The following is a 23,502-nucleotide window of genomic DNA, read 5'->3' as shown; positions in this document are numbered from 1 at the left end:
AAAACCACAACAGCACAAATCAGCTGAGCTGAAAGCTATCCGAGCAGCTTGGATGATCTTATAAATGGCTCTTGTAATGGTTTAAAATTCATTAGTGGCCTGTATTATAACATAGTGCATGTGCACAATTTGAGTCCATTTCAGTAGCGACTGCAAGTGCATATCAAAAGAAAAACACATCATTCTGCCTGGAGTTTAGATATGAGTATTGCTCAGCAATTGAGCAATGCCATGTTTCTTCACAGGTCTTAAAACATAGGATTTTCCTTTCCTTAACCTTTTTTATAGTCTTAAGAATGTAAAGCAATCTGGTTTTATTAGAGTAAAGGCTGATAAGATACTTTTATCTTTTTTGGTACATTCCATTGACTTGGAAGTGTGCTAAATAGTTGGAGATCTGAGTGCCTCTATCTCTTGTACTTAAGGACATATTTGCATTTCTAATCTTGAGTAGCAGACCTATGAAAGTTCACTTATAGGTCAGTGGTGCTATGGCAGATGTGTTCAGAGGCAGCGGTGGCTGCTCAGTGTGCAGCTGCACTTCTGCATTCCTTGTGCAATTCTCTGCTGCTTTATATAGAGGGTCACTTGCCTCTAGCTGCACCTTTATCTCTTGCTACTACAATGCACTTTTATATGGGGCTGCCCTTAAAAACAGTCTGGAAACAACAGCTGTTGTGTGATGCCATAGCTTCTTGCCCAGTGACAGCATTTGCATTTATGGATGAGAGAGGAATTCACTTCAGTTCACATTTAAAGGAGAATATGTGTAAATCACACTTTCTAAAATGCTATGCAAACCAAAACACAGCAATCCTTTGAAAGTCACACTTCTCTGAATTTTGCAATACAGTTCTCCACACAGATAAGTAAAAAAATGCACACACTAAGGTAAATAGTGCATAAAAATGCATATGTTGGTGAAAATAACACAGAAAAATTGCATTATATTACTGAAATTTGCTTTGCAGAATTTTGTATATTAGTCAAAATGGCATACAAAAAGTGTATATTAGGAGAATTTGCACTACAGTGCCAATGAATTTTCATGATAACTTTTAAAAACAACGACACAAGCATATGGAGAACTGAAGATTGGAAATACTAGAAACTGTGAAACCAAAATTGAAAGATTCACCCATCCCTGTTTGCCTGCCATGGTAAGCCATGGTGAATAGAGTTAGCTCCCTTTTTACTCCTCCCCAGTGCGGGTGGGAGCAGCACACCACAACCCCTGACTCAGCATCATGTCAGAACCAGGGATGATGGTTTGCTTTGCTCCATGCAAAACACAATATAAAGCGAAGCAAAGTTTGTTTTTGGCTCACCAGCCATGGTTTGAGCAAAACAAACCATAACAATTCAGACATAAGCTAACCCAGGAATCGCAACTGATTTATTCTACCTTGTTTTTCACTTAGTACAAGGAGGATCAATCTCCCCATTCCAAGGTAAACAGTTAACTGTGTTTTGCCATAATGTGCAGACTGGGCCAGTGAATTTCCAGACTTAAGCCAAGGTGATATTTTATGACCTTTAAAGCCTTTCATAGCTTGGAACCCATGTATCTCAGAGGCTGGGCTGCCTTGGATATCTCAGAAACCCATCTACTTTCTTCTCTTCCCCTATGTGTCATCAGTAAGAGCTCTGCTCCAGATAGTCTTTGGGAGAGGGAAACACCAGTGCTGTAAAGTAAAGGGCTTTTCTGATAGTCTCAAGGCTTGGGCAAAGTTGTCTGAAATAAGTCTATTGCTGTGGTTACCCAATCAACCTTTTGTTTAAAAAGGGGGCAAATGCATGGTCTTTTGTTTGTAGACACCTTGGAGACTGAGATAAGAGTAGTAGGTGGGATCTGTTCTGTTTTGACTGCTTTTTAATGTCCTAGTAAGTGGTTTTTGTACATTCTTTTGCCTCCTGATATTTTATTGCTATTGGTTGGTTATTGTGGGACTTGAACTGCTGCCAGTTCTCTCTTTCACCTGTCTAGGTGATGCCACTCTTGCCAGTCTTTCTGTTAAGAGAAACAGAGAGCGTGCTCTCAGAATGACTGCCCCACCTGCTCTTTTTCTCTCCCTTCTGTCTTTAAAAGGGGATGGTAGCCCTTTAAATCTGAGAGAGAGAGAGAGAGAGAGAGAGAGAGAGAGAGAGAGAGAGAGGAAGGAATGAGAATGAATATGAATATGTAGCTGCTGTGGCAATCTTTCTCATTAAATGTCAAGGCTTAAGTAGAGCCAATTTAGAGAAAGTGGTTTCATCTTCCAGAACATGGGTTGTGGGAAGGAGATAAGAGGAGTTTCAGGCAACAGAACTGTGTTTGGATGATGTCCTCTGCAAAATTATTTTGTCTTGCAAGACACATGTGAGCAATGGGGAAACCTTGAAAAGTAAGTGGGAACTCTGGTATAGGGGCAGTGGAAGGCTTCCAACCTTTTGTATGCGGAAAACAAGCTGGCCATAAAGCTTGGACGTGAAGCTTGGATTAGGTCAGAGCTTTCAAAACTTTTCTTGGTGGTGTCACACTGTTTTTAGACATGCAACATTTCGTGACACAGTAATTCAGTTTTACTAGCGAACTGGAGGTTAAACTAACCTCTTTCCACCCCAGGAGGTGTGTGGGGAGCATTCAAGTGATAGACCTAGACACTGCAGCCGACACACTAACGTGTCGCGATACACAGTTTGGAAAGCTCTGGATTTGGTGGTTCACTAGGCTGTGAGTGTAGTGATCCTAGAACCAGAAGTGTGCAGAGTTCAAGCAGATCTACTGTCTTTTCCTCTCTAGGCAATGCTATATGCAAACCTGTCCTAATAGTTTACTTGTCAAGGTGAAATATATATAAAACCCAAAGCAGAGAATCTGAGGGAGAGGACACACCCAGAGCATAGTAATAGGCAGAAAATTTCTTAACCTTCTAATCTGTTTTACTGTTGCAATCCCGTGAAGCAGACAGAGAGGAAACCTGTCTTGGATTTAAGAAACTGCAAATGAAGTTCATTTTGATTGCACCATACACAGTTTCACTCAATCTTGGTGTTTCCTCCCCCCCCCCCTTTGTAATCAGCTTCTTATAAATTGTTTGCTACCAAAGGAGAATAAGTTATTTTCTTCAGTTCTTCTTGGCAACCAGTTAAAATATGTTATACCATACTTGGTAAATTCTGCAAAGAGAAAAGGACTAGACAAAGGCAACTATAATTTGCACCCTGTGTGAATTTAAAAACTCTGGACTGTCACTTCAGCATAGTTATTTCAAGAGAACAGCAGATACAGAAACTTATTATGCACTTTTATTTTATACCTTCAAGAGCTAATGTCATGTGGTATTGAGCTATGAATCCAGAAATCCTGGTTCAAATCTCACCTCAGCTATCAATTCATTATTTGCCCTTAGGCAAGAATAGCCCTCCCTCCCTCTCTCTGGCTACACACACACCATACATTTAAAACACATTGCTTCCCCCAAAGAATGATTGGAACTATAGTTTAAGGGTGCTGGAAATTGTAGCTCTGTGGTGGGTTAACTGCAGTTCCCAGGATTCTTTGGGGGAATTAAAGCATGTTAAATGCATGGTGTGTATACAGCCTCTCTCTCTCTCTCGGCCCTTATGCATTATGGGGATATTAATACTGACCTGTTTTATAGGGAGTTTGTAAGGATTTCTGAAGAAAAGAAATCTGTGAAACACTTTGAACTCAAGAAACACTATATGAACGTATCAGTATTTTGCAAGACCCTTCATGCTTAGTTGTTTTCTACATTTTTTTCCTCTACTAGGTAAAACTAAGCTGAAGTAGCAATAATAAAAAGGAGGCGCTAACATTTTAAAAACAACATTGCACATGATAAAATTTATCAAAACAACTCTTCGGTTATCTTTTTAAAACATAAATGAGCATACACCAAAACAAAGTTTACATGCCAGTTTCTGCAGTTTACCTAATGTCTCATATCTGTGAAGCTGCTGAGAATGTAACTGTTCTGTTAAAATGCAGCATGTTCTGTATTTTTAATCATGGTCACCAGATAGGCTAGTCCAGTGGTTCACTTTTGGGGGGAGGCAGTAGTGGGACCCTTCACTTTAACGAAAACTTTGGTGGAATCTTTTTAAGGGGAATAAGTTCACTTTTGGCAGAGCAGCTTTGAAAAACGTTGCTGTCTCCTGATGTCCTCTGAGAAGCTTTTGTTTTGTTTGCTGTGCTTAAGACTGGCTCTTATCAGAGAGAGTTCTTACCTCTTTCAGAGTTAGAGAAGCTGCATATTTAATCCTTGCTACCAAGTGGCAGTTCAGTGGAAGGTGCTAAGTGGGTTAAACCACAGAGCCTAGGACTTGCCAATCAGAAGGTTGGCGGTTCGAATCCCCACAATGGGGTGAACCCCTGTTGTTTGGTCCCTGCTCCTGCCAACCTAGCAGTTCAAAAGCCGTCAAAGTGCAAGTAGATAAATAGGTACTGCTCCGGCGGGAAGGTAAACGGCGTTTCCATGCACTGCTCTAGTTCGCCAGAAGCGGCTTTAGTCATGCTGGCTACATGACCCAGAAACTGTACGCCGGCTCCCTCGGCCAATAAAGCGAGATGAGCGCCGCAACCCCAGAGTTGGCCACGATTGGACCTGATGGTCAGGGGTCCCTTTACCTTTACCTTTACCAAGTGGCAGTTCAGTGGAAGGTGCTAAGTGGAGACCAGGAATGACAGTTGTTTGAACAGCACATTTAACCAGTAGCAGAGCAGTACTGGGAGGGCTGTGTTGCTCACCTGGCTTTCCAATTCCACACTTGGTTACCAATTTGAGGCAGTGGGGAGAGATGGATTGGCAGTGCTGCCATGCTTGTATTGCACCTAGCTCCCTGCTGCTGCCTCCCCCTCCCTCTTGGTAACTAGTGGTTGGCATTGGGAACCCAGGTAAGCACTGCTGCCTATCTGTGTTGTGTTGCCCCACCAGCAACTACTTATTTAACCCTTGTAAAGTATGGCAAAGGAAGGAAAGAAGAGGAAGCGATTCTCAGGACCGTTGCCTGAGTAGTACACTTAATCCCCATGGTATCCTGCTTATAAAAGGAATTGCTGCAACCAGTGGCTATTCACAGTTGTGTTGCATAGTCTGTGTTGGTCTGCCGTAGTCGAAACAAACAAAACAAAAAAATTCATTCCAGTAGCACCTTAGAGACCAACTAAGTTAGTTATTGGTATGAGCTTTCTTGTGCATGCACACTTCTTCAGATACAGATGCTCAGTATTGTCTACCCTGACTGGCAGCAGCTCTTGAGGGTTTCGGGCTGGAACCTAGGACGTTCTCCATGCAAGGCAGATGCTCTACCATGGAGCTACAGCATTTCCACCAGTTAAGGTGAGAGTGACAAAATTGTGTTTGGGGTGGGAGGGTCTGTTGGCAGAGAACATATAATCCTCCATCTTGGTTCTGATCTCTTAATCACAGTGAAGAGAGAGTCAACGTTATCTTTACACTACCTCTAAAAACAGTTTGTTCATTACAGTTAAAAGAAAAACAAACCAATTATGACTGTTTAAATTCGGTTTAAGGATTTTTAAAATCTATATATTTGCAAGTAGTTTCTGCTTGTATGAATAGAGCATTTACTTCTGTCTGAAATATTTTACAGTATACCAGCAAACAGTGTCTCGTATTCCACTTGTTGGACCAAAGAAAAGGTGCATTCAGGATGTAGTTGAAGTCATACATTTTTGCCAATGACACGAAGGCTGATCAGAATTTTAATTTTAAGGGAAGGAAATAGTTTTGGCAGATACCCGCAGTCCTTCTGTTAATGCACAAGTGCATTACTGTGCTCTTGAACTTTGCCTTCTGATCCACGTTATTGCTTGGGCCTAGAAATAGCAACTGCCACATTTTCCTTTTAAGATCTTTGATAGTATACAAAATACCTAGCTTGTAGGGTTTGACCTCAAATACCTTGACTCCAAATCACTTGATAGTTTATCTCTGAAACTGAATTAAAGGCAGCTTATTTTTACATTAGTAAAAACAGAAGTTTTCAACTTTCCTATCCTCAGGGAACTCTTTCCATATTGATTTGCCTGCCAAGGAACTCCTCGCTTTTTTAAACAGGAAACTTGTGTATTACAGAGTCTTCAGGTATTATTAAAGGAAAGAAATTGTTTTGGCAAATGCCCATAGACCAGAGCAGTCCTTCTATTAGTTAATTAGTTAATAAGGTGCTGCCCAGACTGGCCTCTTGTACTGAGTGATTGAGTAGACTCTTAAGATGTGTCCAGCACTTTTGCTGTGGCTCTGCTCTGCAGGGGTAGATCAGTAATCATGGACAAGTTGTATTTCAAGAAACTTCTCCAAAATGACTGATCTTCTCAGCAAGGAACTTCTCCATGAAATGCCAGGGTTTCTAAGAGGACAGTTTGATTCATATTATAACTTGCTGGTCTTCCCTAATACAGTATGCCTTTTCAAATTAAATTCATCTAAGAGGTTTTCTATATCAAGATGTGACCTCATTACTGCTTACTGTACTTAGTTCTCTGTAAATCTTTGATAGAAAAATTAAACCTCATGGGAAGACAAGAATACAGACTGCAAGAACTATTGTCTACAGCAATGTTTCATAGCCACAAGTAGGAGATAAATTCCTAGGAAACCTACCAGAACAGTTACAATAAGCTACAATAAGTCACAGTAAGGCAGCAGTTTTTCGATATTAAAAATTGGCTTTGCTGTGACCCCATTATCTCTCACAGATAATGACATTAGTATTATTTGTTCTCTCTGTTAATAATGCCTGCTTGTTCATTTATCACAGAAACATACTTCTAAATCCGCAGCCCTAAAATTAGTCACACTGATTTTGCTTTCATTCTCCCCCTTCTCCTCATGCCACCAAACAAATTATATAATTGTCCAAAAAAAAATCCTATTCCTTTTCATGGTGTAATAAAGAAGCTTACCTTTGCTTTTCTTTCAGAAGGTAGTCAGGCATTTCTTGGGCCAGAATAATCCTATTATGATTTTAGAATGCACCTGGGTTACTTTGGCTGTCTCTTTATTTTCTATATCCCATATAACTAGATGTGAATTATTGGTTAGCCCATCGTTTGCATGGCATGTCACTTTGGAAATTGATATGACATGGTAGTTTTCTGTTGGAGGAGCAAACCCTTGACTGTTGGAATAGCAGCCATTGCTTGTAGAGAGTGGTCAATTGGTGTCAGGTCTACTCTCATACTAACTTTCCCATTTCCTGAGATTTCACACACCCATCCTGAAGAGGAGATGTACAGGTTTCACCTGTATTTTTCCCTATCTCTCTGCTCCACCAAAAAAGAAAGAAATGCCAAAACAATTCTGGACTGAATACTGTTCCCTTTGCTAGTTAAATGGTGATACTGGTAGCAATAAGTTAAGCAGAAACCTTTCCCAGGGCTCTGCGCTGCAGCTTGGACAAAGCAATAATTTGATCATACATTTTAAATAAGGCATGCCTGGATCATCCAGAATTGTTCCAAAGACAGACAGAAACCAGGACAAACCACTTGGAATGAAGACTAAATATTGCAGTTAAAGGGACCTTGGCATTTTTTATTTAATCTCTCCATTTACTAGAACAAAAGTCAACAGGAGGTAGATAGCAGTCCATCAGTGGTTCACTGGCCAATTTCTGGTGGGTGATGATCTTCTAGCACTTCCTGGTTTTGTGATTCTTGCCAAGCATGCTGGATGATAAGGGTTTGTTCCAAGAAGGCGCTTCTCACATTCTTAAGCAAGAGTGCATATTCTGGACCATTTAAAGAAGGTTCCTTTTAAAAATCAAAGTATACGTATATGTGCTGCTGTTTTACTTTATCAAAGTTTGCTATTCTGTGACTGTTAACCAGTCATGAGTATACACCTTTGCTTTATAAATTTATCATAGGTCAATGAACTACAGAGAACATTAAGTATCTAGCAAACTGCCTTATATGAAGTTGGACCATTGATCCATCTGGCTCAGTATCTTGACTGACATTGATAGGTCTTCAGGTTTTCAGACATGGGTCTTTCCATGCCCTGCCTGGATATATTGGGGAATTGGGCTATGCAAACATGAAGCCAGCTCAGCTCATGGGGTACAATGTACGCATGCTTTACCTTACCTTAAAAGCATTCAGCTATTTGCTCAAATAACAGGAGTGAGTTTCGAAGTTGCTCCTTATGTTTTGTGTGAAAAATGTGTTTTATAAATTCATGGGTGCAGATCCAAACATCACAGCCTAAAATAAATTCTGGAACTGGTTTCTGAAAACTTGTACAGTAACTGAAAACTTACAAAATAACATTTCATGCATTTCAAGCTGTATAATTTGAATTTACTTTGAAGTAAAATTGATTTCCCCTCCTAGCCTGGATGATAGTGCCAGTAATCATTCACTGTCTTGGTAGATGTTGCTTTTCATACCCCATTAAAATGCCTGAAAAGACCCAATACTTAAATGATCAAGGGCCAGTAGATTTAGAGAAGAGATGATATAATGAGTCCTTTGTTGAGAACAGAGAAGCATTCAGTCTCTGCTCCTTCAAATTCTTACAGTAGAAATTCACTACTGTTTTCCGTTTTACTGTCAGATTGAATCACTTTTTGATAAACATATATCTGGGTTAGTCTAAAGGGACGCGGGTGGCGCTGTGGGTAAAAGCCTCAGCGCCTAGGGCTTGCCGATCGAAAGGTCGGCGGTTCGAATCCCCGCGGCGGGGTGCGCTCCCGTTGCTCGGTCCCAGCGCCTGCCAACCTAGCAGTTCGAAAGCACCCCCAGGTGCAAGTAGATAAATAGGGACCGCTTACTGGTGGGAAGGTAAACGGCGTTTCCGTGTACTGCGCTGGCTCGCCAGATGCAGCTTTGTCACGCTGGCCACGTGACCCGGAAGTGTCTTCGGACAGCGCTGGCCCCCGGCCTCTTAAGTGAGATGGGCGCACAACCCTAGAGTCTGTCAAGACTGGCCCATACGGGCAGGGGTACCGTTACGTTATATCTGGGTTTGGGGTGGGGGAGCGGGTTGAGACTGGGCCCCAGTCTTTGTAAAATGTCAAATTGTTCATATTTCAATTGACATAACTTTTCTAGAAAAAAATGTACTTTAACCACATTTGCAACTAGATTACTAGCTGCATTATTACTTCCATTACTGAACACACAGATGGCCTAAAAGGTTTGTTTTCAGTTGTTTATATACACTCTAATCATGCGAAGCAATTTTGTAATTGGAAACCATGAAAAATGTGGACGTTGTTGGGACATACTAGATACAGCTTTTAATGGAACAAAAGCTTTTATTGAGGAGCTTTTTCCAGTGATTTTTTAAATCTGCAGATGTCATTATTTTATGCTACAACTATTACTTAGCATTTTCATATCTTTTGTTTTTGGTATGCAAAGGGCATTTGCAAATTATGTTAACATCCATCTTTGCATTAGCACTTTGACTAGATAGGTGATAATGAAAAATCTTGACTTGCCTGAAGCCATCTAGCAAAACCTAGGGCTGACCAGAAAAATTGGACACCAGCAGATCATCCAACAGGCAGCAGATGTCCACAGACAACCAATAAATATAACATGTTTCGCAGAATCTTTTTTTGGGGGGCGGGGGGAACCTATTGGATATTTTTAGACTGAAGTTTAATAAGCTGCATGGACGTTCTTTTACATATAATCAGGTGAATATACAAATGCACATTAAGTTTCTGAGTTTGCATATTATAATAAACCATGGTTTAGCAAGATGCACATGAACTACAGTGAACCTTTGGTTTGCATGCTTCCCTCCTCCTGTTTTCTTTTCCCCAAACCTGGAGAAGGATGTTTTTGAAAGCTTTTACTTTTGGTTTAGCATAATCCATGCAATTGAAGTCATGTCCCTATAACAATTGCAACTGGATTTCTGGTTACTTGTTTAACCATTGCCTATGTGCATATTTGTTGGTAAAAATGTTTGAGTAGTATCTTTAAAGTATATTGCCTAGTGCAAATCCTGTAAAAAAATATTTGCTCAGAAGGTCCTGGGTTGAATCCAAGAAGGACATTGCAGTTGTGCAATAGAATGTTCTCTCCCCCTCCTTCCTGTGTGTCCCCTGCACTCACCCAAATCTACTCTAGAGAGTTGGGAGAACTCCGGCCTAGAGCATTTTGGGGAAGGCGCAGGAGTAGACTTGCCATTGCACAAGCAGAAGTCATTCCTCGTACACAGTTACAGTACTTCGTTGACTACAACAAGTATCCCCATTTAATTTTATTCATATAGGCCCTGGTCTTACCCACACATATTTATTTTTATAAAAACCATGTGGGTGCAAGCCTCCCTTCTTCTTTACCAGTGCGACAGTAGAACCTGTGTAAACTTGGGAGCCTATGTCAGCAGCCATAGCCCTAATGCTAAATCCTCCCCATTTCTGGTTGTGGATTTTGCAAGTGCTTCTTCGACCAACCACAAAATCTTCAGCTCTGAATGGGGAAGCACCAGCAGTAAATCTATCTATGGCCACAGATTCCTTTGTTTGCATTGGATTTGCTAGGACTTGGCTCTTTGTGCTTGTATGTGGTAGCAAGAGAGGAGGTATATGTAGTAATACAGGACTTTTGTGTACTGCCTCCATAACAAAAATGGAGCCCACAAAGTTTTGACGTCAATAGCAAATCCCCACAATGGCATTTCCAGATGTTATGCCATGCTCTGTATGATTTTAGTGTTTACTAGTTCATGCAAGAAGAGTTTAATGAAATTGCAATATCAGTTTACTACAAAAAGAGTGGTAATTGTTTTAAATGCCTTGGAAATGTGCAAGGATGGCTGCAATTTCCATTCATTTGCAAATCCTAGATGAAATAAGTTTCATATGTCTAATGTTAGATTTACATGTAAAATGCATTGCAATTGCTGTGATTTCAGAGCTATTTTAGGGAAAAGAATATTTTTAACGAAGTTGCTTGTTTTGTGTTGAACGTATTGCAATTTCTTTTGCATGAATTGTTTAATAACATCTCAAAGACTTTTGCTCCATTTTAATATTTTTCCTTTATCCATGCTCTCTTTAAGATACAAATGTATGGGGTTAAGGTGTTGAACTGTAAATATTCTGATTCATTGGGGTTTCTCCCCCATCATCCGAATACTTGAATCAAATAGGTTACTTAAAATCTAGAATTCCATGCTTCTTACAAAACTGATTTTTTTTTTGTTTTTGACTGTGAAAACAAAACAGTCCAGGTGATATTCAGAATCTTGTGAAATGTTGAGTTTCTGGGAAGATATGATTGGCAGCCCAGTACATAAATAAATTAGTGCAAATGGGCTGCACAGCCACTTAAGTGAAGTCCCCTCACCCCCCACCTTCCTATTAATACCAATTGCTGCCTTCTAGCTTAGATGGTTTTGAGAGATTTGGGTGAGATGGGGCTGAGTATTCCTAGAGTTCTATGCTGTAGCAAATCACTCAAATTTGCCCTCTAGCACAATCTGCTTCCTGGGTACAGAACAGAAAGAAAGAATGTTAAATAAAAGAGAGAACATATTTAATTTCTTCATGTAATTTTAAAAATAAATATTGAAACTTGTTCATAGAATTGGAAAGCTTTAATATCTAATTATCCCTAATACATCAGATATTCACAATGTCATATGTGATTGAAGTTGAAGGGGAGAATAAGATGGACTATGCTATTTAAGTAATATATCAATTTGAGTGATGATGCAATTGTTCCAACACAACATAGTGGTTCAGATGTAATTCCAAACCATGGCCTGGTGGTTGTGAACAAGGAGTTAAGGCCTTGGAGTCATTCAGCCTTGCATACATCTATTCCCTGCCTAGTGTGACCCTTGTTTCCAATCCTGATTTGCAGGGCACTGTCAAACCTAGGACAAAATGGCAAATTACATACATTTTGCTTCAAAACATGACTGGAGGCAGGGAATCAGTGCATGGCTCAAAATTTTGCAATCGTGTATTCACAAATTTAGAAGGAAAACACTAAGCATTGTGTTTCCAAACTAATCAAAAGCGAAAGCTTCCTTTCCTTTTTCTTATCTTGTGAGTATTAAGAGCAAAAGGCAGGGATTTGATGAAGGTTTTGATTTATAGGGACATTATAACATACAGGATATTAACTAGTATCTCACACCACAAAAAATACCTTATTTGCATCCAGCAAGGTTAGGCCCCCTTATGATCTTTTGGCTGGTGGCACTTCTGTTTCCTGATTTTGTTTTGTCTTTTTGAACAGGAAGTCTGTACAATTGAAGAATGCTATAAACACTCTGATCTGAGAAAGAATAGCTCCTTCAGCCCAAGTAAATTATGTAAAGAAGGATTCCCAGGGTTGGTTGTGGTGTGAGCACTTAGCACATTGTTTTAAAGTCTTATGTTTTGCATGTGGTTGCATATAAATAAACAATTTATTTTTAATTATTGCTGTGATCATTTTTAATGGAAAGGTGGAGTATAAATATGTTAACTAGTGAATAAATGTACATGAAACATGTAACCAGAGTACAAGAGGCACATGTTTGCAGATGTTTTACGTGCTGCTGCCTGTGACATATATGCACCTTATTGGAAGAAGCATCCCCTCCTATTTGAGAATGAAGGTAGAATCCCTTTGTTAATATGGTGCCTATCACCTGCAGCTTGTGGAACTTACATTAAAAATTAAAATACCTGACCAACTGGGCAATGGAAGTGGTTTTTTAATTATTATTATTTAATTGATTACAAGTTGCAGATCCAGTTTCTAAGTTGATTTTAGCCTCATCACTTGCTTTTTAGAGTGTGTTCATGGAACGCAACACTGAGCCTACCACAGCAAACCAATGATAATACCAAAGCTGCTTTTCACATTTTCACATAATAGCATTGAATGAAATAGTCAACAGCCTCAGATTTGACCAAGGATTATTCATGCACTTATTCCTGTAAACAGATCAGTGCTTGATGCAAGTTATGTGCAGAGCTATGTGTATTTAAAATCTTAATCTGCCAGGGTAGTGGCATTTTCTTGCATTAAGAAAAACTGAATGTTATTACTTATATATATTGTGTATAATTTATATGATGACCTGGTTTGCACATAATACTAAGACAAACATTGGCTTTGCGCAAACCATGGCATAGCTCCTCCCCCTGCTGCACTACCCAGGGCTAAGCCATGGATTGGCTTATGGATTAGTTTGCAGGTGGTTGCTTGCAAGTAAACAGCCAGGACTTCGACCTGTCTTTTACAGGTTTTATTTAGTGCAAACTATGTACAGTGCAGAAACCCAAAGTTCATGTCTGTCTCAGTCACTTGCAGATTCCGGGAGTGGCCCCTTCCGGTTTCTCCCCCACATAAGAACTTAGACACCCCAAATCTCCGCCTACCCTCCTTCCGTTTCATCCGTCTGTGGAAACTGGGCAACGGAAGCAGCATGCTTGTTTCCTGACCAGCCTGGCTAAGCGAAGCGCTTGGGCTCACAGTAGCATCTGTGAGCCTTTCCCTCACCTCGTCCCTCCTTTCCCCCTCTGCTTCACTGGAGGCATGGCTCTCTCCACTTCCTGATGGAGAGCTACTTCTGGGCAACGTCGGAGGCTCCCTGTATTTTTGTGCCCCCCCCTTTCGATGGCAGTTCCCTGACAGCTTAGCTTAGCATGTCCAAACCCAGGCACATGGCTTGTCAGATAAACTTTTACAGCTCATATCTGGAGGAGCCAAACCATGGGTTTTATGGTGCATTGCCGGCCTGAGGACTAGAAAATTAACTGGAGACTAGAAAATTTCCTTTTGAGATTACATCAGGCATTGACCATGCACTTTCAGGCTACTCTTGGTTGCTGCAAAGGTAAATTAGGACTAAGTATTTGAGGATTATAAATTCATTGCCTGCCTAGAGTATTAAAATATTTCAAAAACAACCTGGTCATGAGCCAGGATAGTAATGGATATATGGTAAACAGGACATATAACTCCACAGAAGCTTGGTGAGGGACCTTAATAAAACTAAAAAAAATACCATTCTTCCCATATTTCATTGATTGGGAGATGCTACCTTCTCTGGCTGAGGCAACATGTAGACAGAGGGAGAGATTTAATTCAGGTTTAAGTCTCAGGCTTGATGTTCACAGATGTAGGTTGCTCAATTCTTCTCAGAGGAAAGTATGCTGAACGTGTCTTTGTCAGCTTAATTCCTGCTTAGACACATTGGGCAAGCATCTTTACTCACTCTCTATTATTCTCCCCTCACCAGTGCTCTTTTTCTAAAAAAAATGTTTAGGAGTACTCTCATTTTCCTACTCATATTGAAATACTTCCCCTTAATGAGGCCAAACTCATTCACAAAATGTTTAGGGGTGTGCGTACCCCACAGATAAAAACACTGCCCCGCACCTCCTAGTGACTTGTTTTTTCACTTGTTGCCTTTACTTACTTGGATAACTCTTTTCCATAGTTACAATTCATCTCTTTTTCAATGAAGTTTGCAGATACTCATCTGCTCCCTATGTTTGCCTTATTAGAAAATATTTAAAGGAGAAAACACTACATTTTGACAACAAACTTAATTATTTAGTGTGTCACTGAAATATATCTGAAGTGAACAAATAGGATAAATGGGGCCAGTGTAGCCTCAACATATAATTTCCTGTGGTTCCAGAAATGAAAACTAAACTTGCCTCAGTCTTTTTATATGCACATGCATATGTGGTCAAGTGTGTAGGTGTAGGAAGGGAGATGTGAAAAGCAGAGCTTCTGCACTGGCATTGAATCTGAACTGTTAAGCAGCTAAGTCACAGCTGCTTAACATATGCCCCCTGGTTGAACTCATTTTATCGCCTGACATTTGATATCAGACTTCTCTCAATGCAAGAAAAGGTTGTTGGAATGGAATACTTTTCATTGCTAGCAATTGGATGACATATAATTGTGCAGCTTCAATAATATGGAAAGCTGAGGAAGAAAGTGTGTCTGCATGTGAGTGTGCACAAAGCCACTCAACAAGCTAGCTTAAGGCACCATGTTTTGTGTTCTTGGAGTTAGTGCTTTTCTGTGTGTTGCTTCTTTATATGCTTGGCCAGTGAGAACTCCATTTGTGCAGAGGTTATGCTACCTTTTGCATTTTGTATAGCCTTTTAGGGTCACTAGTGTGATTTGTGAAGACTGGAGCTTGATTACCAACGCAATCTGTTATGTAGGCTAAATCTTTTCATTGCTTGAATAAGAAAATCCCCTAACTCCAACAGATAAGAGTTATATTTCAGGATTTTAGCTTGTTGTGCTGCTCCGGGGCCACTACTAAAGCTGGTACAGTGGTACCTCGGGTTACAGACGCTTCAGGTTACAGACTCCGCTAACCCTGAAATAGTACCTTGGGTTAAGAACTTTGCTTCAGGATGAGAACAGAAATTGTGAGGCGGCAGCGGGAGGCCCCATTAGCTAAAGTGGTACCTCAGGTTTAGAACAGTTTCAGGTTAAGAAAGGATCTCCAGAATGAATGAAGTTCTTAACCCGATGTGCCACTGTAGTTCCTACCTGACCATACCAGCTCACTACTGGCAGAAAGAGAGAGGGTGCATACAGGTTACCAACTTCACATTGTGACAAGTTGGCATGTGTGTATGGTACTAGTTGTATGACCGGAAAATGGAATATAGTAGTGTTGCTTATCAATGAAACTTTGTTCCAAACTTGAACGTGTCTATCATTATTTCTGTATGGTGGCTAAGAAGTAGGATGAATGAGCCACTTGCCAGTAGTGTCATAATGGGTTGATTTTTTTCTGGTTTGCAGCCGAATCTAAACATGTTTTCTCGCAAATAAATTCCAAGGATTTCAATGTGGAGAACGCTTGAGGCTGTAGGCTTGGATAAATTTATAGCCAAAAAAATTGGTCTGACAGAGTGTTTTTTGTTTGTTTGTTCAAAGTATCTGTACTATTTTGGGATTGATATGAGTGAATGCATAGTATCAAGGGATCTGTGGAAATTGTGCTCAACTGAAGGATATTGAATGGCTTACTATCTTCAGACTTATTCTTACATTAGTCTGGTTGTTCAAATAGATGATTCATAAGCCTTGTGGTTGGCCCTAGAGTGAATTTCATTCTCAGATAAAGCAAAATGTGGATTAGCTAATGTAATTTGACAGTGACTGGAAAATATTCCACTGTTCTTGTGGTGAAGGCAAGAGGCGTATCACCTGAACCTTGAGAGTCTGGTGCCAATGCATACCCCAAGAGGGACTTTGTGCAGCCAGAAAACATTGAGTTTTTGGCAGTATGTCAAGATGGATGACTAGACAAAATAAGTTTAGCCTTCAGCGACAGGCAAAAGGCAAACAAAAAGCTAGTAGAAGAAAGGTGCATGCAAAGTTTTGCCATTGTACACTTGTTGCATTCATTTTTCATTATACTAGACTTTCATTTTACCAGCTACCTTTTGAATCACCATTTTAAAAAAGTTTTGTTTTGTTCTTATTAGCCAAACTACCATATTTATGAATATTTCTTTTGAACCAGATATAATATGCTTGAGGCTGGTGCAGATCGTAGGATAAATAATAAGTGGACCCATCAGAGGGTTGCCAAAGTGGCCAGGGAGGGCGGGAGCAATACAGCTGTTTTTCTTTTTACTTCTGGTCAGTTGCTTTTTCAAGTAAAAGCAGCATCATTTTCACAATGCCCAGGCTTAAAGTGTGTATCTAATGTATATGCCATGTTGTTGAGCTCAGTCCAAGCTCAGCACCAGCTCAACATTTAACATACCCCTGCCTGTGAGCCTGTAAAGTACATGTGTCAGTTTATTCCATAGCTCTCTTTCCACTGCTTCCAAATAAGATTTTTAAGCTGAGGCAGATAGGGTGGGTGGTGGCAGAGCAACTTGGCAAGTTCTCAGTGGCAGCTGGGGAGTCGGGATTGTTCTTACACCTGCTTCCCTATGCAGCTTTTTCACCCCACCCTAGAATGCAGACATGGGCTCAGTCCACTGTATTTTGCAGGAGCAAATGGAAAGCATTTACTACTAGCTCTACTCTCTCTTGCGTCCAAGAGACTCCACCTTCTGACCTTCCCCTGGCTCCATAATTTTTTGAAATCAAAAGTTGGTACCCTATCCACCATTCTTAACTACGGATAAGAATTATGTTGATACGGTGTGTACTGGGTTAAGACTCATCAAGGTTCTCTTGTTTAGATAGGAGTCCTGTGGGTATCATGGTCAGTTTTAACTGTGGTTATATTTGGCACCAGATTAATAGCAGCTTTTCTGCTCATAAAGTATTCCTGAATTGTTTGTCCCTTCTCCCACCCCCACTGAAACATAAAAATTGTTGTTTGCTGAATCAGAATATGCTGATATTCTGGTCCATCTAACTCACTGTTGGCTGCACTGACTGACAACAGCTCTTTGGGATTTCTGACAAGTTCCAGCCCTACCTGGAGATGATGGGACCTGGGGAATCTGAATACAAAGCATGGACTCTGTCATTATGGCCTGTCTGTCCCCTCAAAATAAAACATCAACTATGGAATCTCAAAGGTTCTACTATCCATGGTGGTTTGCTGTTGAATCCCCTTACTATAGATTCTGCCCATCCACTACTTTTTGCCTTTGTTGTGGGCAATGGGAGGAGCAGATAGCATCTGTAAGTGGCCCATACCTGGCCAAGGAGTTGTCAATTTCTGATCTGTTGCAAGTCAGTTTCTCTATAGACCATGTATGACATGGAGTTTAATATACAAGACAATGTGCAGTATCCATATGGTGTAGTCAGTTTCACGAGTCTTGCCATATCTTCTTAGACTCAATCAGAGATTTGTTTTTAATCAAGTCAGTTTACTTATTAGTACTAAAACATTACAAGTTAATCCCTTATCAACGCGAAAAAACCTGAGGTGAAGTAAACATTCAGAGGATGAAGGAGAAATGCACTGTGTCCCTGCAGACAACCAGTTTTACAGTTTTTGAAGTAACGAATGGTTCTGGATTTTGTATATCTGATCATAAAGAAATTGGGAGAAAAGTTGATGTAAAAGCCTGATTTTACTCATTTTTCATACCATTTCCTTTAAAAACAATGCTCTTTCTTTTACATTAGCTTTTGGTATTTTCCTCTCTCTATTTTTGCCATGGATTTGTGTAGTTCTGTTTTCTAGTCTGTTCACATATGGGAAGTTCTTTTAATGGTGGGAGCTGTACAGACATGAGAATTCCAGGTCCAAATTAGAGGTCTTTATATGAAATTCATTTATAAATCATCAATGCTTTAAAACAATATTTCCCCCACTTACATACTCTCTGACTGTTCTGTTTTCTGGGATGATAAATCACTCTCTCTATTTTTAGGTTCTTGATACATCTTTTCAATAGTGTGAGATTCTAGAGTTGTCATCATTCTGGCCTTAGTTCCCTCTCTGGGGTGGCTAGAACTTAAATCTCTTGCATGGATGACACCATGTAGTGCTCAGCCTATCATTTCACAGACTGCAGCTGCTGAGGTGTATTTTAAACTACTGATAACATCATGTAGGGCAATAATGTTTTTCTAGCATATCTTTAGCCAAAAGAACAAGGACCTTAGCTTTTAAAATGAATGGCAGTTAGGCTGTTTAAAATAATAAATGAGGCAGAGTAGAACCTTCAGGAATGTGTAACAGTGGAAGGGGGGGGTCTTAGTTAATGATCCTTAATATGGAAATAGGAGTGTTGGAAACATGTCCCTATTTTCATATGGGAATTGTTGGAGGATATGCACTTGCTTTCTTTGTTTTCAGCCTAAGATACTATTGACTTGTATCAAGTGTTTTCCCATCTCTCTGCAACCATTATAGGGAGCGAGATAAAGTTTTCATGATTTCAAGTTTCTCATCATATTAAAATCAAGAGTGTTGGCAGCAGAACTTGCTGCCCTAGTCTCCTGTACATTCCTTAGCAACAGTTTCTCTCTCTCTCTCTCTCTCTCTCTCTCTCTCTCTCTCTCTCTCACACACACACACACACACTTAGACACACTTTTTAACTTCTGCACATGAAAATAAAATTGTTCAGTTGCATTCTGCCATAATTATTTAGGGAACAACAGATACTTTAATATTTCTAGTTTTAAGGAGCATGCAGACTGCTTACATGCTCCATGTAGCTCTCTATAAAACCGATCAAGTGGATACATACTTCATTTGAAAATCATTACAGAAACCTTCAGAAATGCAGCTTTCTTTCTTTCAGTCTATGGGCTCCCCGATGCTTCACAATGAAAACAACAAATCAGGTTCCCAAACGCATGGAACACAGAGTCCTTTGGGGAGCGGGTAGAGTTACGTAATGGCCGGACTCTGGTCAATAAATCAGATTACACAAAAACACAATGACAAGAATAAAAAAGGAAATTCCACAGTCTTTGTGCGTATTTGGCCATTCTTTGTGATGATTGGTGTCCTGGCAGAATTTTCAAAATGTCTCATTTCAGATTGCTAAAATACACTGCATTCAAATATCCTTTAAAGAGTTAACAGGAAGGCACATTGAAAACATTTTTAAGTCACCATGAAGATAAGTGTCTTTTTAATTTCAGATTTTCAACCAAAAGGCTAAAAACTGCTCAGAGACTTACCTGAGATTGATCCTGAACTCTTAACTGAACATGAATTCTCAGGTTTTTCTGCTTTAGTATGGAATCACCCCCCCTTCAAGGCTGTCTCTTCAGCAGCTTCAGAATTCGCCACAACAGCAGCTGACATGCTATCCAGACAGAGAGCTTTCTTTTGAACAAAATTCCATGTTTTACTTCCTCTTTCATTTCTTCACACGTTTTTCTGTTACAGGCTTCATCCTCTCTGCCCCCCACCCCCACCCCAAGTCGTAAGATCAGGCACTTGTCCGGAGGTGTCCTTCTCAGCAGGTTTCACGTTCAAAACAATCCTTTCATTGCAGCCCACGCTGTAAAAGAGAATGGAGGGGGTGAGTTGGAAGGAAGCTTAAAGCGGCTGTCCACTCGCCAGGCCCCTGGACCAAAAATAATTTTTAAAAAACCTTTAGAGTCCTGCAAGGAGTAGCATATAGTTTTTCAAAGTTTAACTTCTGAAGGAAGGGGGGAAAGTGGAAAGCAAACTGAGTCCTGGAGTGTAGATTTGGTTCTCCCCCCACTTGGGCCCCTTGCCGACTGTTTTTATTGATTTCAATCACTGGAGGCTAGCTTAGCTCTCTGAAGAAACACTGTGTAATGTGTTCTTTCCTGGCTTTCATTAAAGAAACTCAATGCAGCTCCGTCACGCTGCCGAGCTCACTTGGCAACCTGCCTACACTCTGTGGTACTTCTTCTCCTTTCATTGGCGGAGACTGCGTTCTTGTTTCCTTCTCCAGTGAAGGACCTCAAAAACATCATATTCTCTCTGCCACTTCTTCTCCCCCCCCCCCCCCGCCCAATACTCCAGTCCTTCTGAGCCTTGGCTGGTTTACCCACAGCCTAAAAAAAGAAATGATTTTGCTGGAGCTAACATGGCTGCAGAACTTGCACCAGTTTAACAAAAACACACATATTCAGTGTTTTTTTGGTATCTTTCACATTTGGAAGTTAGTGCCCAGATTTTTGAGCAGCGTCAGAAAAGCCTGGATGTAGCTGCATAAATTAGGGGGCTGGGTGGGGAGCAATTTTAAAAGCTTTCCCCCCTCTCTGTACTAAAATTATTTGGCATTTATCTAGCAATGCTGGGGAGCAACGAGCTGACTTAGAAGCAGCCAGTTGCCTATCTGGGCTGCGAGTGGGAGCACAGAGTGGCCTCTATACCAGGTTTAGAAATTCAGGATCAGCCAATGCATCTGGGAAGAATAAAACTGTACCTTTTCTTTTCCCTTATTCAGAAGCACTATGCTCCTGAAGTTGCTGGAGTGGGGTGAAAAGAGTGGGGAGGGGTTGGGGCTCTTAAAGACATGTAACATTGGTGTTTTAAAGATGAATGTCTGTTCACATTTTGTTATGGCTGCTTAAGGAAACACAGGTGTAAAAACTTTGTCTGCAGCAAACACGGGCAATAATAGGTACGGTAAACTTGGGGCACGGGACGCGGGTGGGGCTGTGGGTTAAACCACAGAGCCTAGGACTTGCCGATCAGAAGGTCGGCAGTTCGAATCCCCGTGACGGGGTGAGCTCCCGTTGTTCGGTCCCCCCTCCTGCCACCCTAGCAGTTCAAAAGCACGTCAAAGTGCAAGTAGATAAATAGGTACCACTCCGGCAGGAAGGTAAACGGCGTTTCCGTGCACTGCTCTGGTTCACCAGAAGCGGCTTAGTCATGCTGGCCACATGATCCGGAAGCTGTACGCCGGCTCCCTCGGCCAATAAAGGGAGATGAGCGCCGCAACCCCAGAGTTGGCCACGACTGGGCCTAATGGTCAGGGGTCCCTTTACCTTTACTTTAAACTTGGGGCACAGGCCATGACAGAGTTTTGCATCTACAAAAGTTAAGGTGTCTGGAGTCCTCCCAGCACGGTGCTTTGCAGCATGCGCAGCCAGCCTGTAAACAAAGCTTTTATAAAATTAAAGGGCGTGGAGAGAGGCATGAGATATAGGTCCCATGGCAAAAGACCTGAATAAACAATATTCATGAGAAAACGCATTTGAAGTGTGCAGATGCTCCCACTCTGTATCATGATAAGGTCCACCTTAGCAAACTAGGTGATGAGACGCAGTATGAGAGATGGGGCATGGTCTGCCAAGCACTCCTGATGGGTAACATATTCCTGTTTCAGTCTAGTTTGCTTGGGGCTCTCCTGTAACAAATGGAAGTTGTTTTACAGTCACAGCTTGGAGAACTTGCATCCATGTACAGATGTCATATTTAGGGTGAAACTGTTGCCTTCAAACACTCCTTCAGAGGAAGCTTTATATTTCTATCATTCCTTGGAAGGATACATATTGCAATTTCTTTAGCAATATTTTATCACTTTTCTGTACCCTGTATATGTTGTCAGTTCCCAGATTGGGTAGCTCCATACACCACTAGTTAGGCTTTATTTATTAATTAAAATTCTGCTGTTTATAATTCAGTATAACCTCTGCTTCTTATTAATGAGACTGATTGGTAACTCCTGGCTGCCCCTTCTTTTAAGATCCTGCTGCCTCTGGTAATATGTTTTATTTGATTGATTATGTTTAATTGTGTTTTTAACTTTTTGCTGGATGCCACTTTTTAATGAGAAAAAATGTGGCCTATATAAATAAATACACTCACAAATTACTCATATACAGAAGCTTCTTGTTCTCCATACTTAAGCCATTCATTTCAAAAGAGGAGGTGATACTGACATTCTACCCATTTTCCAGACAACATTGGTTGAAAACAAGCAGATGTTTATATTGTGGCCTGAACAATTTTCTCATCTTTTGAATTTCCAGACAAATAATGGTCGTGTTAGTCTTTGGCACCGAAAACAACAAAGAATCCTATTCACCTAGGTGGGCATGAGAAAGTCACTTTCTCAATTTAACCTCCTTCACGGGACCTTTGTGAAGATAAAACTATGCTCAGTTACTAGTATGAAAGGACCAGGGGTGCAATCATTATTATTTTTTCCCTGCATTTCATTTTCTTCTGACCTCTCTATGCACAACCCCCTCCACCCTGAAACTCTGGACATATGTGTTTGTGTGTATGTATATATCTTAGAATAACACGTGCCATAATCAATTTGTTAGTCTTGAAGGTGCCATACTCTTTTGTTTTCTCTTATTTTTTTATATACACCAGCTATTATGGATAATTATGTGTTGCTCAGAAAAATGTTTAGTTCAGTATGAAGTGGCATCAGGGCTAAATAGAATTTTAATTGAGTACATGCTGGCTGCTTCAGTGTGCATCGTAGGAGTAACAAACACGTGTGTGTGTGTGTGTGTGTGTGTGTAGATGCACCATTCTCCTTTTTCTTTCCAATAGTTGAAAGTTTTCCTAGCTCAGAAAGGTACAAAAGCTTTCATTTAAATTTAGCTTCCTGGAGAATGTGTTTGGGGGTTTACTGCTTGAGTTGCATATAAAGCAACCTTTCTAACTCTCTAGCTAATGTAATTTCTTTCCAATGTTTTTCCCCCTGCCAAGCATTCTGTGAGATATTTTGAGGAAGGCTATTTAAAGTATTTTGCAAAGGATGACACTTGAAATATTTTCCTTCATTAGTTTGAATATCTTATTCATTGTTCCTTATTTGTTAATTTATATCTGGCCATTTGGACCTGAGGAGAAAACAGCAAAGACCTGATGAAGAGAGCACAGCAGAGATTATATTTTCTGAGAATCCTCCGGAAAAATAATCTCTCAAAGGACCTGTTGATGGCATTTTACCATTGTACTGTTGAGAGTGTATTAACTTATGGTTTGGGAGCTGCATGGTCAAGGAAAAAACAATGTTGTCCAGGGTTGTAAAGACTGCAGAGAGAATAATTTTGTGTGCTCTCTCCACCTTGGATCAAATCTATGCTTCCAGGTGCCATAAGAAAGCTGCAGAGATAGTGCAGGATAGTGCGCACCCTGGAAA

At 40.5% G+C, this 23,502-nt stretch overlaps 2 protein-coding genes across 14 annotated transcripts in view; one reads left to right on the top strand and one right to left on the bottom strand.

Moving 5' to 3' along the window:
* GPR146 (G protein-coupled receptor 146) overlaps positions 1-20,529 on the bottom strand; it is a 48,728-nt gene extending 28,199 nt beyond the window's left edge. For 2 of the 5 annotated variants that reach the window (XR_014541515.1, XM_083585858.1), the window contains exon 1: positions 19,592-20,324. The gene's annotated coding sequence lies outside the window, so the exon portion shown is untranslated. Of the gene's footprint in view, positions 1-19,152; positions 19,477-19,591; positions 20,367-20,513 lie in introns of those variants that run through there. The other 3 variants (XR_014541512.1, XR_014541513.1, XR_014541514.1) reach the window with 3 other exon arrangements.
* The window catches only part of CHLSN (cholesin), a 139,975-nt gene that overhangs the window by 76,194 nt on the left and 40,279 nt on the right, over positions 1-23,502 (top strand). The gene's annotated exons all lie outside the window — the stretch shown is intronic.

This window comes from Podarcis filfolensis (genome assembly GCF_964270895.1).
Source record: "Podarcis filfolensis genome assembly, chromosome: 14".
NCBI classification, from domain to species: domain Eukaryota; kingdom Metazoa; phylum Chordata; class Lepidosauria; order Squamata; family Lacertidae; genus Podarcis; species Podarcis filfolensis.
This window is presented reverse-complemented; position numbering and strand designations above follow the sequence as displayed.